The sequence below is a fragment of the Lotus japonicus genome, chromosome 1 (genome assembly GCF_012489685.1).
Source record: "Lotus japonicus ecotype B-129 chromosome 1, LjGifu_v1.2".
NCBI lineage: Eukaryota > Viridiplantae > Streptophyta > Magnoliopsida > Fabales > Fabaceae > Lotus > Lotus japonicus.
Genome location: NC_080041.1, coordinates 48258346 through 48268993, shown reverse-complemented (window position 1 = coordinate 48268993; position 10648 = coordinate 48258346).

Sequence of the window (10648 nt, the reverse complement as noted above, 5' to 3'; positions counted from 1 at the left end):
ACGCACGCACGTTCTCTACAGCTCTCTCTCGCCTCTCCTTCAATTCGAACTTCGAAGCTCTCTCTGTTCTCACTTCTCAGTCGTGCCTCTCCTCTCCATGGTGCCTCTCCTCTCCATCAAAGCTCTCTGCCTCTCTCAGTCTCTTTGCAATCTGCACGCACGCGACGAGGGTTTGGGCGTTTGAGTTTTCTGATTCTCAATCACTCAAAAGGTAATGCTTTCTCACTTCTCAGTTTCTCTCCATGAATTTTGTATTGGATTTTTTGATTCTGGAAAAGGGTTTGAGTTCTATCTAGGGTTTGATAGAAGTAGAACTTAGAAGGAATGTTGATGAGGAAATTGAAATTGATATGTGGAAATTGAAATTGACATCTATCTTTTTTTGAAAGGAAATTATACAATATCTTTAGTATGAAAAATATACAAGTGACTCTAACTATCAGATTGTTCCTGTGAATTCAATTTCTCATCACACCAATACTCAAACCCAAAAATTGAGACTGAGAGAGGGAGAAAGCCCAAAAGGAAAGCAGCAGCAACCAAAGTTGTCATCCTGTTGAGTTATAGCTGCTGTTTTGTTATTGTTCCCCTTCCCCTACTGCGTTTTTTGAACTCTGGCTTATGTAGGTGTCGAGCAGCATTTGAAGAAATGAATAGAGTTTGTATAAGGGATAGTTAGATATCAGTTAAAGGGACACTTTTATTTATGGCTGGTAGTATCTCATTGGTTTGGGATTGGATTTTGTAACACCCCGATTTCGGTGGCGTCACTTTAGTAACCAAAAGTAAACTTAATGCGGAAAAACGTGAATATATTTTTTTTTTGATTATAACTAAGACAAGACTGAAATAAATAAAACCCAAGTGCGAAAAGTAATAAAACTAATATACAATATATAAACAGCCCCCGCTGTAAGTAGCAACCTCGTCACGAGTGAACCTCCAGTGACGGGTAATAGAAGAGTAGCGCCCGTAGGCAAAAGTACAAACCAAAAGAAAAGGTTAAGTGTCCGCAACACTATCCCTCAAAATGAGAATAAGCTGGCCCATCGGCCTGAAACAAGACTTCCTAAGTCCAACCAACTCTCTGTGATTCCCGTAACGAAACCACACAAAAAGCTATAGGTGGGAAACTACCCTGTCCCGAATGAAACAAATGATGTTCAGAGCTAAGACTCTACTCCTACACTAATCCCATCTCGAGGAGCTCACACTAACACTCAATCCTACATGCTAGCGTGATCGTCGTCCGAATCTGAATCCAGAACGACTAAGTCTAGGTACATCCTCCGTCCTCCGCTCGCTATCGCGATGCGCTCCTGTTCCAGCATCCCAACTCTAGTTTCCCCCGAAGGGTGAACCGTCGTGAACTAGTCCGCCAAAGACATCTGACAAAGGGCGTTTGTTCGCCAAAGCACACACAGAAGACGCGAGGGTCAACTCCAAAGAATTATGTAAATAATAGCAAGGATAGATACAGATAATAGGATAGCCACTAAGGCTTTTAGCTAGGGATAACATCCTAGGGTTGCATATCTCATGATGAATATAAACGACTATAAATCACAGATAACATGCCTCAAATAGAATTAACAAGTATCAAACACACTCATCACTAAGTCAGTATGCATGTTGCATGAAATGATATGCAGGTTAACCCAGTTAACCACATGCATTCCGGAAAGGGATGGACATCAAACGGATCAGCCCTAACACCAGCCACGGTGGAACCATTTCGGCCCGCGTGCCTCTTACACCACACAAAGGTAGCCAGATCAGCAGTAAACCCGTAGGTCTGCCATTTCGGTCTGCTACAAGAGACGTCTATAAACGCTCTTTCACGGCATTCCGGGTCTTATGACCATTTTGGAAACCGACGAGGTCTAGAGTACGTCCTGTGTTAATACCCCATTAATGTTGCATGTATGCAAAATGATTAGTCAAACAACGTCTCCGCCCTCACTCGACACGTCGCTACGTGTTCTAGGGAAGTTAAAGTCTCTAAAAGCTTACCCTAAGGTAAAGTCGATTCTGCGACCAAAAGACACACTTCATAACGACACATAGCTGCTCCAACAGCACCACAACCAACGCTGCTCCAACAGCACAACAACAAACGCTGCTCCAACAGCACAACAACAAACGCTGCTCCAACAGCACAACAACAAACGCTGCCCCAACAGCACGACAACAAACGCTGCCCCAACAGCACGACAACAAACGCTACACTTGGATCCGACGACACTCCTCGTTTTTCCAAAACTATGATTTGACTTCCAATGCCTTCCTTCGAGGTTGTTATCATTACTTAAAGATTTTGAGGTTATTTAAGGTCTTATGAATTTTCTTTATAAAATAGATTCCATTTTGTCTTATCGCAAGTCTTATACATTTTCAGGATCTCCCAATCCCAAGTCGCTTCCAGAGGATGTCTCGATCCACTAAACAAAATTAAGGCCCGAACCTCGTTCGTCCTATCAAACTTTCTCAAAACTCTCAAAATAAAATCGGCATGACCTGCCCGCTATTCTCACCATTCAATATTTCAGATTCCAGTACAGAGCATATTTAAATCATCACAATCAACAACATGTCATATATCAATAAATCGCATCATAAACACTTAGCACTTAGCATATAAAGCATGCACAACACATCCTAGATTACCCACATAGCACATAGCATGTAAGACAATCTCAAAAACATTCCGTAGATGAATCATCTACATTGTCAGCCGAAGCCTCAGAAAACATTTTCCAATCACACACAATTCCAGTGCATAAACAGTAAACAATGTCGAAACATCGACCCTAAGCATTAACTAGAGATTCAGTGAGAAGCCCTCACTTGAAAGTTCTCCAGTATGAGCGTCAAACGCTTCCTCACACTCAAAGTGTTGCTCCTCAGGAAATTCCTCAAAAGTTCCTTTAAAACAAAATCACAGAAATACTATCAGAATCTATCGAAAACTAAGTTATCGATACTTACTAAGGTTACTCGAAGTAATCTATACTCTAAGGTACGATAATCTAGCGCGAAAAGACAAGTTTTCGGAAAAGGAAATTTTCCCCTTCCTCCCCTATAGGGCTCGGCCACTTTTCACAATTGTGGGGCTCGATTTTTCTTCGATCAAACTTGGTTCCTATGCTTTCATTAGCCGTAACTAAGGGTATTCTGAACTCGGAAAAATTATCGGATCAAAAACTGTCGTAGGGGTATTTTGGTCATGATTTTTAACTTAGAAATTTCAAAACTGAAATCCCAAAAATAAAATTTTGCAGGGACGTCACCAACGACGTTTATGACAACTAATCCTACTAGCACTAAGCTAAGGCGATAGTTTTCAGCCTAAAGGTTGAAGCTTTACACCAAAAACTCCAAAAATGGGTATTTTAGGTTCAAATTGATTCCGGCGGAATTCCGGCGACATAACGGAAAATCTAACCCGGCAGAAGTGATCTTGGGCACATATAGAAGAGGTTTAGAATCAGAAATGAAAGATTCAGGATAGTTTTGCAAAAACCCATAAACTATCCACTCAGAAAACTCTACAGAAAAGCTATGGAAAAAGCGATCAGAGGTAAGGATTAGCGACTATACCTCGAAGCCTTGAAGTAGCAACTGATTGATCGACGATCAAGCAAGAAATGAACAAAAGCTCTTCTTCCTTCTTCCTCTTAGCAAATTCGCAGGTTTTGGAGAGAAATGGTGGAAATTTGTGATATTTTCTCATTTCTTGGCTATATATAGAGGTTGGCAAAACGCGGTAAAATGAAAGTTTCGCGAATCTGATTTTTCCGGCTTCATTCTCCATGAATTCTAAGATAGGTTTTGGCGAAAGAATTCCAAAACTAAAATGAGGTCTCCTTATATTTTAGGTGACTAATGCAAAGTCGGTGTAAAACTATTTTACCCGATAAGTTACTTTTTGCATCGAATGTCGGAATGGAAAACTTCCTTCTGTAGAAAGATTGAAATCATCAAGAGAAATGGGTATACGCGTGTAGAATCTTCATTTGAAGCTCTGAATAGAAAAAGTCTTCATTGACGGTTGATTCTAGGGTTTTGAAAAACCAGGGATTCGGTTTCGGCAAACTTCCGATGATTGGAATCGGACGTTCGTAGATCCTAGAGTTTCGCCTCGAAATGATTGTGATATATGGAAAAAGAGAAGTTCTAATATTTCTCTAAAGATTTTTGGACTAAATTCCTACAGTGTTCCAAAGCTGGAAGTTTGTTGGAAATTATATTCCTATAGTGTTCCAAAGCTGGAACATAGTTTTGTTTCCTAAGGTTCTTGTCCTAGGTTTTAAATGCGAATATTAGTCGTGCTATAACTTAAATCGACTTCGATACAATCCTCAGACTTTTCCTGAACTTTCTCCTTCATATATTATATTTCATTTAATAAACTTTCGTTCAGGTTTCCCTTCACATTACATCAACCCTAATCGTAAATGGAAATCTCTTCCACTTATTCTAAGCTTAAAAACTTGGGTCTTACAGATTTCTTCTCCTTCCCCAGCCTCTAGATACTAACTGATTAGTATCTCACTGGTTTGGGATGGGATTGGGCTGGTAGTATCTCGTCTTGTAACTTTTATAGAAAGAGATGTTCTTGGAACAATTGACAATGATGTTATTTTAGCTCATTTTCAAAAGATGGATAATAGACGATTTTCATTGTAAATACACTTCATTATATTTTCAATATATTTTAGTCTACAATTTCTCTTATATTTAGCCACACTAATATATAAGGTCTGGATCCGTCCCTGATTGTAACTATTGTTGGTTCCAATAATAGTGCAGTTATTATTCAACTAATTCCAATATTGACAAACCACAAAGGTAGATATTATAATTAAGTTACATGAATATAAAATGAAAACATACTTTGAAATCAACATCATTTATACATCAGACAGAGGAGAAATTAAATGGGTGCAAAGTGGGAGAACGATTACATCCATGAAACTACACTAGAAGGGGTTGGAGATTCTCTCAATATTACACAAGGTGAAGTGGTTGTAGACTCTCTCAATAGTACATAAAATGATGTGGTTGAAGTTGGAAAATGATGAAGATCTTAAAGAAGTAGCCAAAGGTTTTGATTTAATATTGCACTTGCAAATTATTAATTTTATCTAAATAAACTTCATGAGGAATGACAAGGAAGTTAAGGTTTTGACTTAAATATTGCACCTGTAAATTATGAGTTTGGTTTGAATAAATTTTCTGAAGAAGGAGAAGAAGCATTTCCAGAAATAGTGATTCAAGAAGTGGTTTCAATGATGTTAAGAAATTATCAACCTAAATTTTTATTAAATCTATGTAGTGTTCATTTCATTTTTCTTCTTTTATTTTTTGAAAAATAACTCTTAGACTATATAATTTGAGTAGGATCCGAAGAACAAAAGGAAGAAAAATGAATTGACAAAAGTGCACGAAAAAATACTTCATTTTCACCTAAGTTACCATAACATATATAGTGTGTTTCATCAACATATATAGTCACCTAAGTTACTCTTCATTTTCACCTAATTCTTCATGACAAAAGTGCACGTAAAATTCATGAGTTTACCATAACAACTTATTTTGTGAATTCATTTGGAAAATATTTTTTATTTTAGTTATTTTTAAATTTTCTAGCTTTTTACATCAGTTTTCACATATGTAGCTCGTTGCTAAGTTTCTGATTTTTAGGTTCAATTGGTTTAATTTCCATCAATATCTTTTTCAGACTATTCATGATACTTTGAGTTTAGATATAAAAAATAAAAATAAAACAATATTTAATGGCGAGAACCATAACAAATATTGCACGAATGTGACTACAACCTAGTCACAATAAGCAATGCAAAAATCTAGTCCATTATTACAATCTAATCTCACAACATCAAGATTTAGTGCTTAGTTGAGAACTTCTTGTACAAATTCTAGATTACACTTGCAATTAATTGAGAAATCCTTGTTCCCTTTGCAGCCTTTGTTTCTTCAAATGTAGGATTTTATAATGAATAGAACATCTGGCTTTCATGATCTCAATCATGCATTATTGTAATGTTACATAGATGAAATTATAATTGATAATGGAAAAGGTTTCAAATGAATTCGCAATTGCACTGACAAGTTCATCAATATTTTTAGATGATTCCTTGTGTTGCAATAACTGTATAGAATTGAAAAATATAAGATCTAAGACATTTAAATCGGGAGAATTTGCATGCCGGCACATCAAATTAATATCACACTCATCTTGTGTAGCTTATTTAAGATACTCATCATCGTGACTATATATGTTCTAACATTGTCTTATCTAAGTACAATATAAAAGAGAGGTTGAAAGAAGAAAAATTTGGACACTTGGAAATCACTGGGGTACATTTCACCCAATTTTTCGAGAATTCTTCTTTTAGAAACTTGAAAGTGGCTCAGTTGAAATTTGCAATTTTAGTTGAGGGTAACCATGTAACAGTCCACCTAATTTATTAATATTTCGATTTTTTTAATCAGTTTTATACCTTATACTAATGACTAATTAAAATTTGTCTCTCACTACCAATTTATTGACCAATCATATTTATTCTGATAAACAATTTCAACTATGATTTTAGCTATAATAAAAACTACCTCATTCATGACCAATCAGATTTAAACATCATTAAGTCCTATTTGAAACCTCTCTATGTCCCATTCGAATTCAAACTCTCTGCCTACTATTTTCAGATGATTAATAATTAGTAAAATATATTGCCTCCTTATCTAACTAGTGAAAATAGGAGAATTGAATACATTTGAAGATGAATATTGATTCATGTTCCTAATAATTGCCTTGAAAAGAATTCTAATGACATTAATTCTCTTTGATTCTATCACAGATTGTTTTGATTTTTTAATTCTGTCAGCCCATGTTGATATATTTCATGAGTCTTCAACTATAAATAACACATGAAGTTTGATTCAAAATATAAATTCTTCTTTCTCCACAAATCTGCGTTTTGAGTTGTTGCTTTTCCCTCTTGTAATGCCCCCTGCTTATGATAAGATTTCCAGCCTCAATCCAATTAGAGATAATTGAAATATTTTTGCAAGGGTTATTCGGTTATGGTGGTCAAGTCAGTCCATTGCTGGTTTTGAATTGTACAACTTGTGAAAGTTGGGCATTTTTTTGTTGAAGGTGGAGTTTAAGCAATCTATTTTAGCTTTGTTTAATTGATTCATAAATAGGACAGTCATCTCTATTTGTTCCCCAGTGCTTTTGCTTTGTTTCATTATAATTTCTCTATGGGATATTTGGAAAATCATGGTTTAGGTGTATGGTTATTATATCATCAGTCTTAGTAGTGTTACTGGATATGTATATGAGTGCATATATGAAAGCATGATTTCTTTGTGTTATGTGGGTGATGTTGGGTTGATCCTAAATCTATTCAAGTGACATTTTTCCTATATGTGTAAAGTACTATTATATTACCTATTCAATAAGAAGTTTGTTCAATGGCTATTCAATTTATAATGAATATTTTTTTCATTAGAAAAATCTTAAATTCATTTAATGTTATTGATACCCATGCGTAAAATTAATTGTACATTTTTCAGACATTTAAAATAATTTAATGGTAGATATAAAGAAGCGCATTACTTTTTTATTCCACGAGGAAGAACATTCATATTAATACATTTCCAAGTTCAAAATAACAAACAATAAATTTTAATATAATTTAAGAATTTTTGCCATAAGTTTAAAGGTAAATATATATAAAAATATGAAATTTTAACGAGAATTGAAATAAATGAACATATATAGCTCATATTTATTTATGTTTAAGTTACATATTAATAAGCTCATACGAGGAGGAACATTTTGAATGAAAATACTTTCAAGTTGAAACTAATAGAAAATATTTTGTGATAACTTTAGTACTTTTCCCATACTTTTTAAATCATTTAAGAGTAGATATATAGAAGCATTATAATTTAATTTAGAATATAGGGCTCCCACGTGGAATAAGAGAAAAATAAACATATTTACTCTATATTTATTAATTATATAGAAGAAAGTTCTTACATGAGGAACATTTTGCATGAAATTCCTTTTAAGTTGAAACTAATAGAAAATATTTTTATATAGTTTTAGTACTTTTTCCAAGAATTTTAAATAATTTTAAGTGTAGATATACATAACCCTCTTAATTTGATTGTGATAATAGAGATTCCACTGGGAAGAATATTTATATTATAATATTTCCAAGTTGAAAATAACAAAAAATAAATTTGAATATAATTTTAATTTTTCTTTCATAAGTTTAAAGGTAAATGGAGCTGATGGCAATCATGGGCAGAACACAAGGTCACAAAATTCAGACCCTAAAAAGAAATTAATCACATGAACTAGAAAACAAATCTTAATTGGCCTTGAACACAGTTTAAGTGGTTCATTGACATAGCAGAGTGTTTTCAAATTGAGTGTTTGGATTCTGACCTGAGAGACAAGGGTTGAGGGAAAGGGTAAATGTAAACCCAAGAGGAGAGTTATGAGACGACCAAAGGCAAGGTAGAGAAACACTGCGTCAGAGACGGCGAGAGGCACGAGAGGTCGGCGATCGGCGTGCAGTGAAGGTGAGTGACGTCGCGTCAGAGAGAGGTTGAGGCATGAAGAAGATGGTTTGAGGGTGAGTTTCGGGTGTTTAATCATTTTGTTTGATGAGTGGTGATGGTTGGAGGTGTTGGTTGGAATTCGTGAAGTGGGAGTGAGGTGAAGAGATGCTAGTTCAGGGTGCTTATGATGGTTGGAATTTGTGAAGTGGGAGTGCGGTGAAGAGATGCAAGTTCAATGTGTTTTTATGTTTAGGCGGTATAGCCAATTTGGATGATATATACCTGCATAAATTTGGGAAAGAATTGCTTTGCTTATAAAGAAGAGAAAATTATAGAAGAAAAAAATCAAGGGGAATGATAAGCAAGAGGTGAATCAATCCTAAGCACTTAAATATAATAAGCCACCTGCAAGGACCAAAGTATTGTATACAAATATGACAACGGTATTTGTTACATAAAAATGAAAGATTAAAGTATATATATGCAATTTGTCTTCTAGTTTTGGTTGTGAAGATTTTATCGCACTGATGTGATGCCTTGGAGAAGAAAGCATTAAGAGATTCCATTCAAATTAACTTACTTGTTTCGACCAAAAGAAAAATTAACTTACTTGTGTTGGACAAGATTTGTAAGTCTGCAAAAAAGAAGGTGCTTTGTCAAATAAAATTGGTCATGCAAATAAAAATCTAAACACTAAAGAGGTCTCTTTCAATGCAATTGTAAAAAAAAAGTAATTACATATTCAGTACACATATATGTCTAAAGATTAGAACCAATATATCTAAATTCCCAATATACCTTGCTAAAATAAGACATTACATATTCAGTACACATCCACCTGCCTCCTTGGTGAACCTCATTAGTTTGGATATACAAATGCAATATTCGGATCAATTCCTGCAATATTTGTGGTACAAAACAACAATTATTGTAGAAGGAAAATGAGCACAATATGTAACCAGAAAAGGCTATGAGATCAATGTTAATAGATGTAGAAACAATTGGAAGCTTGAAAAGAACAGTGAACATATTTTATAAATACAGAAAGCATACATGTCAAATAATTAGGAATTAAATAAAAATATAGCAATTCAAGTGATGAGCTTCCTAAAAAATTGCACTGAATTTCCATAACCAACATGTCAATTGATTAATCATTGTAAATCAGCTATTATGGTCAGGACATTATTGTTGAGATGCTAGGGGATCCTCTCACTACAAATAAAAAGAATCGACATATACCCATAGAACCCAAATTAATAAGAAAAGCTTCCTTAATGTCATGAGTGATATCTGATGCTCAAGATCTATTAATTTTTTTCCAACCCAAATAGTAGAATAAGCTTGACTCTAAATGGGCCAGCCCAAATTTAATTACTTTTTGTCCAAGGAGATCCGCGCAAGTGCCAAGGAAGGCCCACACCTTAAGAACTTTCTATGGTACATTTGGTACACGCGTACTCGAGAGCACCATAAATGTGTTGGTGAAATTGATTTGCATTTGTATTTGAATTTCACATGAAACATTAATATTGAAAACAAAATACACTAGAAAATAATAACACGTTAATTATTTTTCTAGCAAATCAAGGATCCTTAACCGAAATTATGTCAAACTATAAAAGGGGGAAAGCCTACATTAATTTTACATGTTAAATTTTTGTAGAAATATAATTCATATTAGATTGCTTTTAAAATGAGTATGATGACCAATTTTTTTTTTTTTTGTGTTTGCCTTGGCGAAATTGAATTCCCCAATCTCTTAACCCTAATTTTGACTTGCGAAATTGATTTCTCCAAACCAATAACTTAGTCGGAATACCGCCCCAAACCAATAACTTTCCCTAAAAATAAACATGCACCAACTGTTGGATTTATTAATCCAGCGTCACCCTTAGGATTCGATGGGCTTAACATCCCACCCCATGGCGCTTAACATCGCAGCCCCTTGAGGACTCTGTGCTATAAGGAAATAAAGTTGCACCCTCACTAACAGCAATTGCTTTTGGCGTAGTGGTAAGCGTTTGATCCAATAAGTGGTATCAGA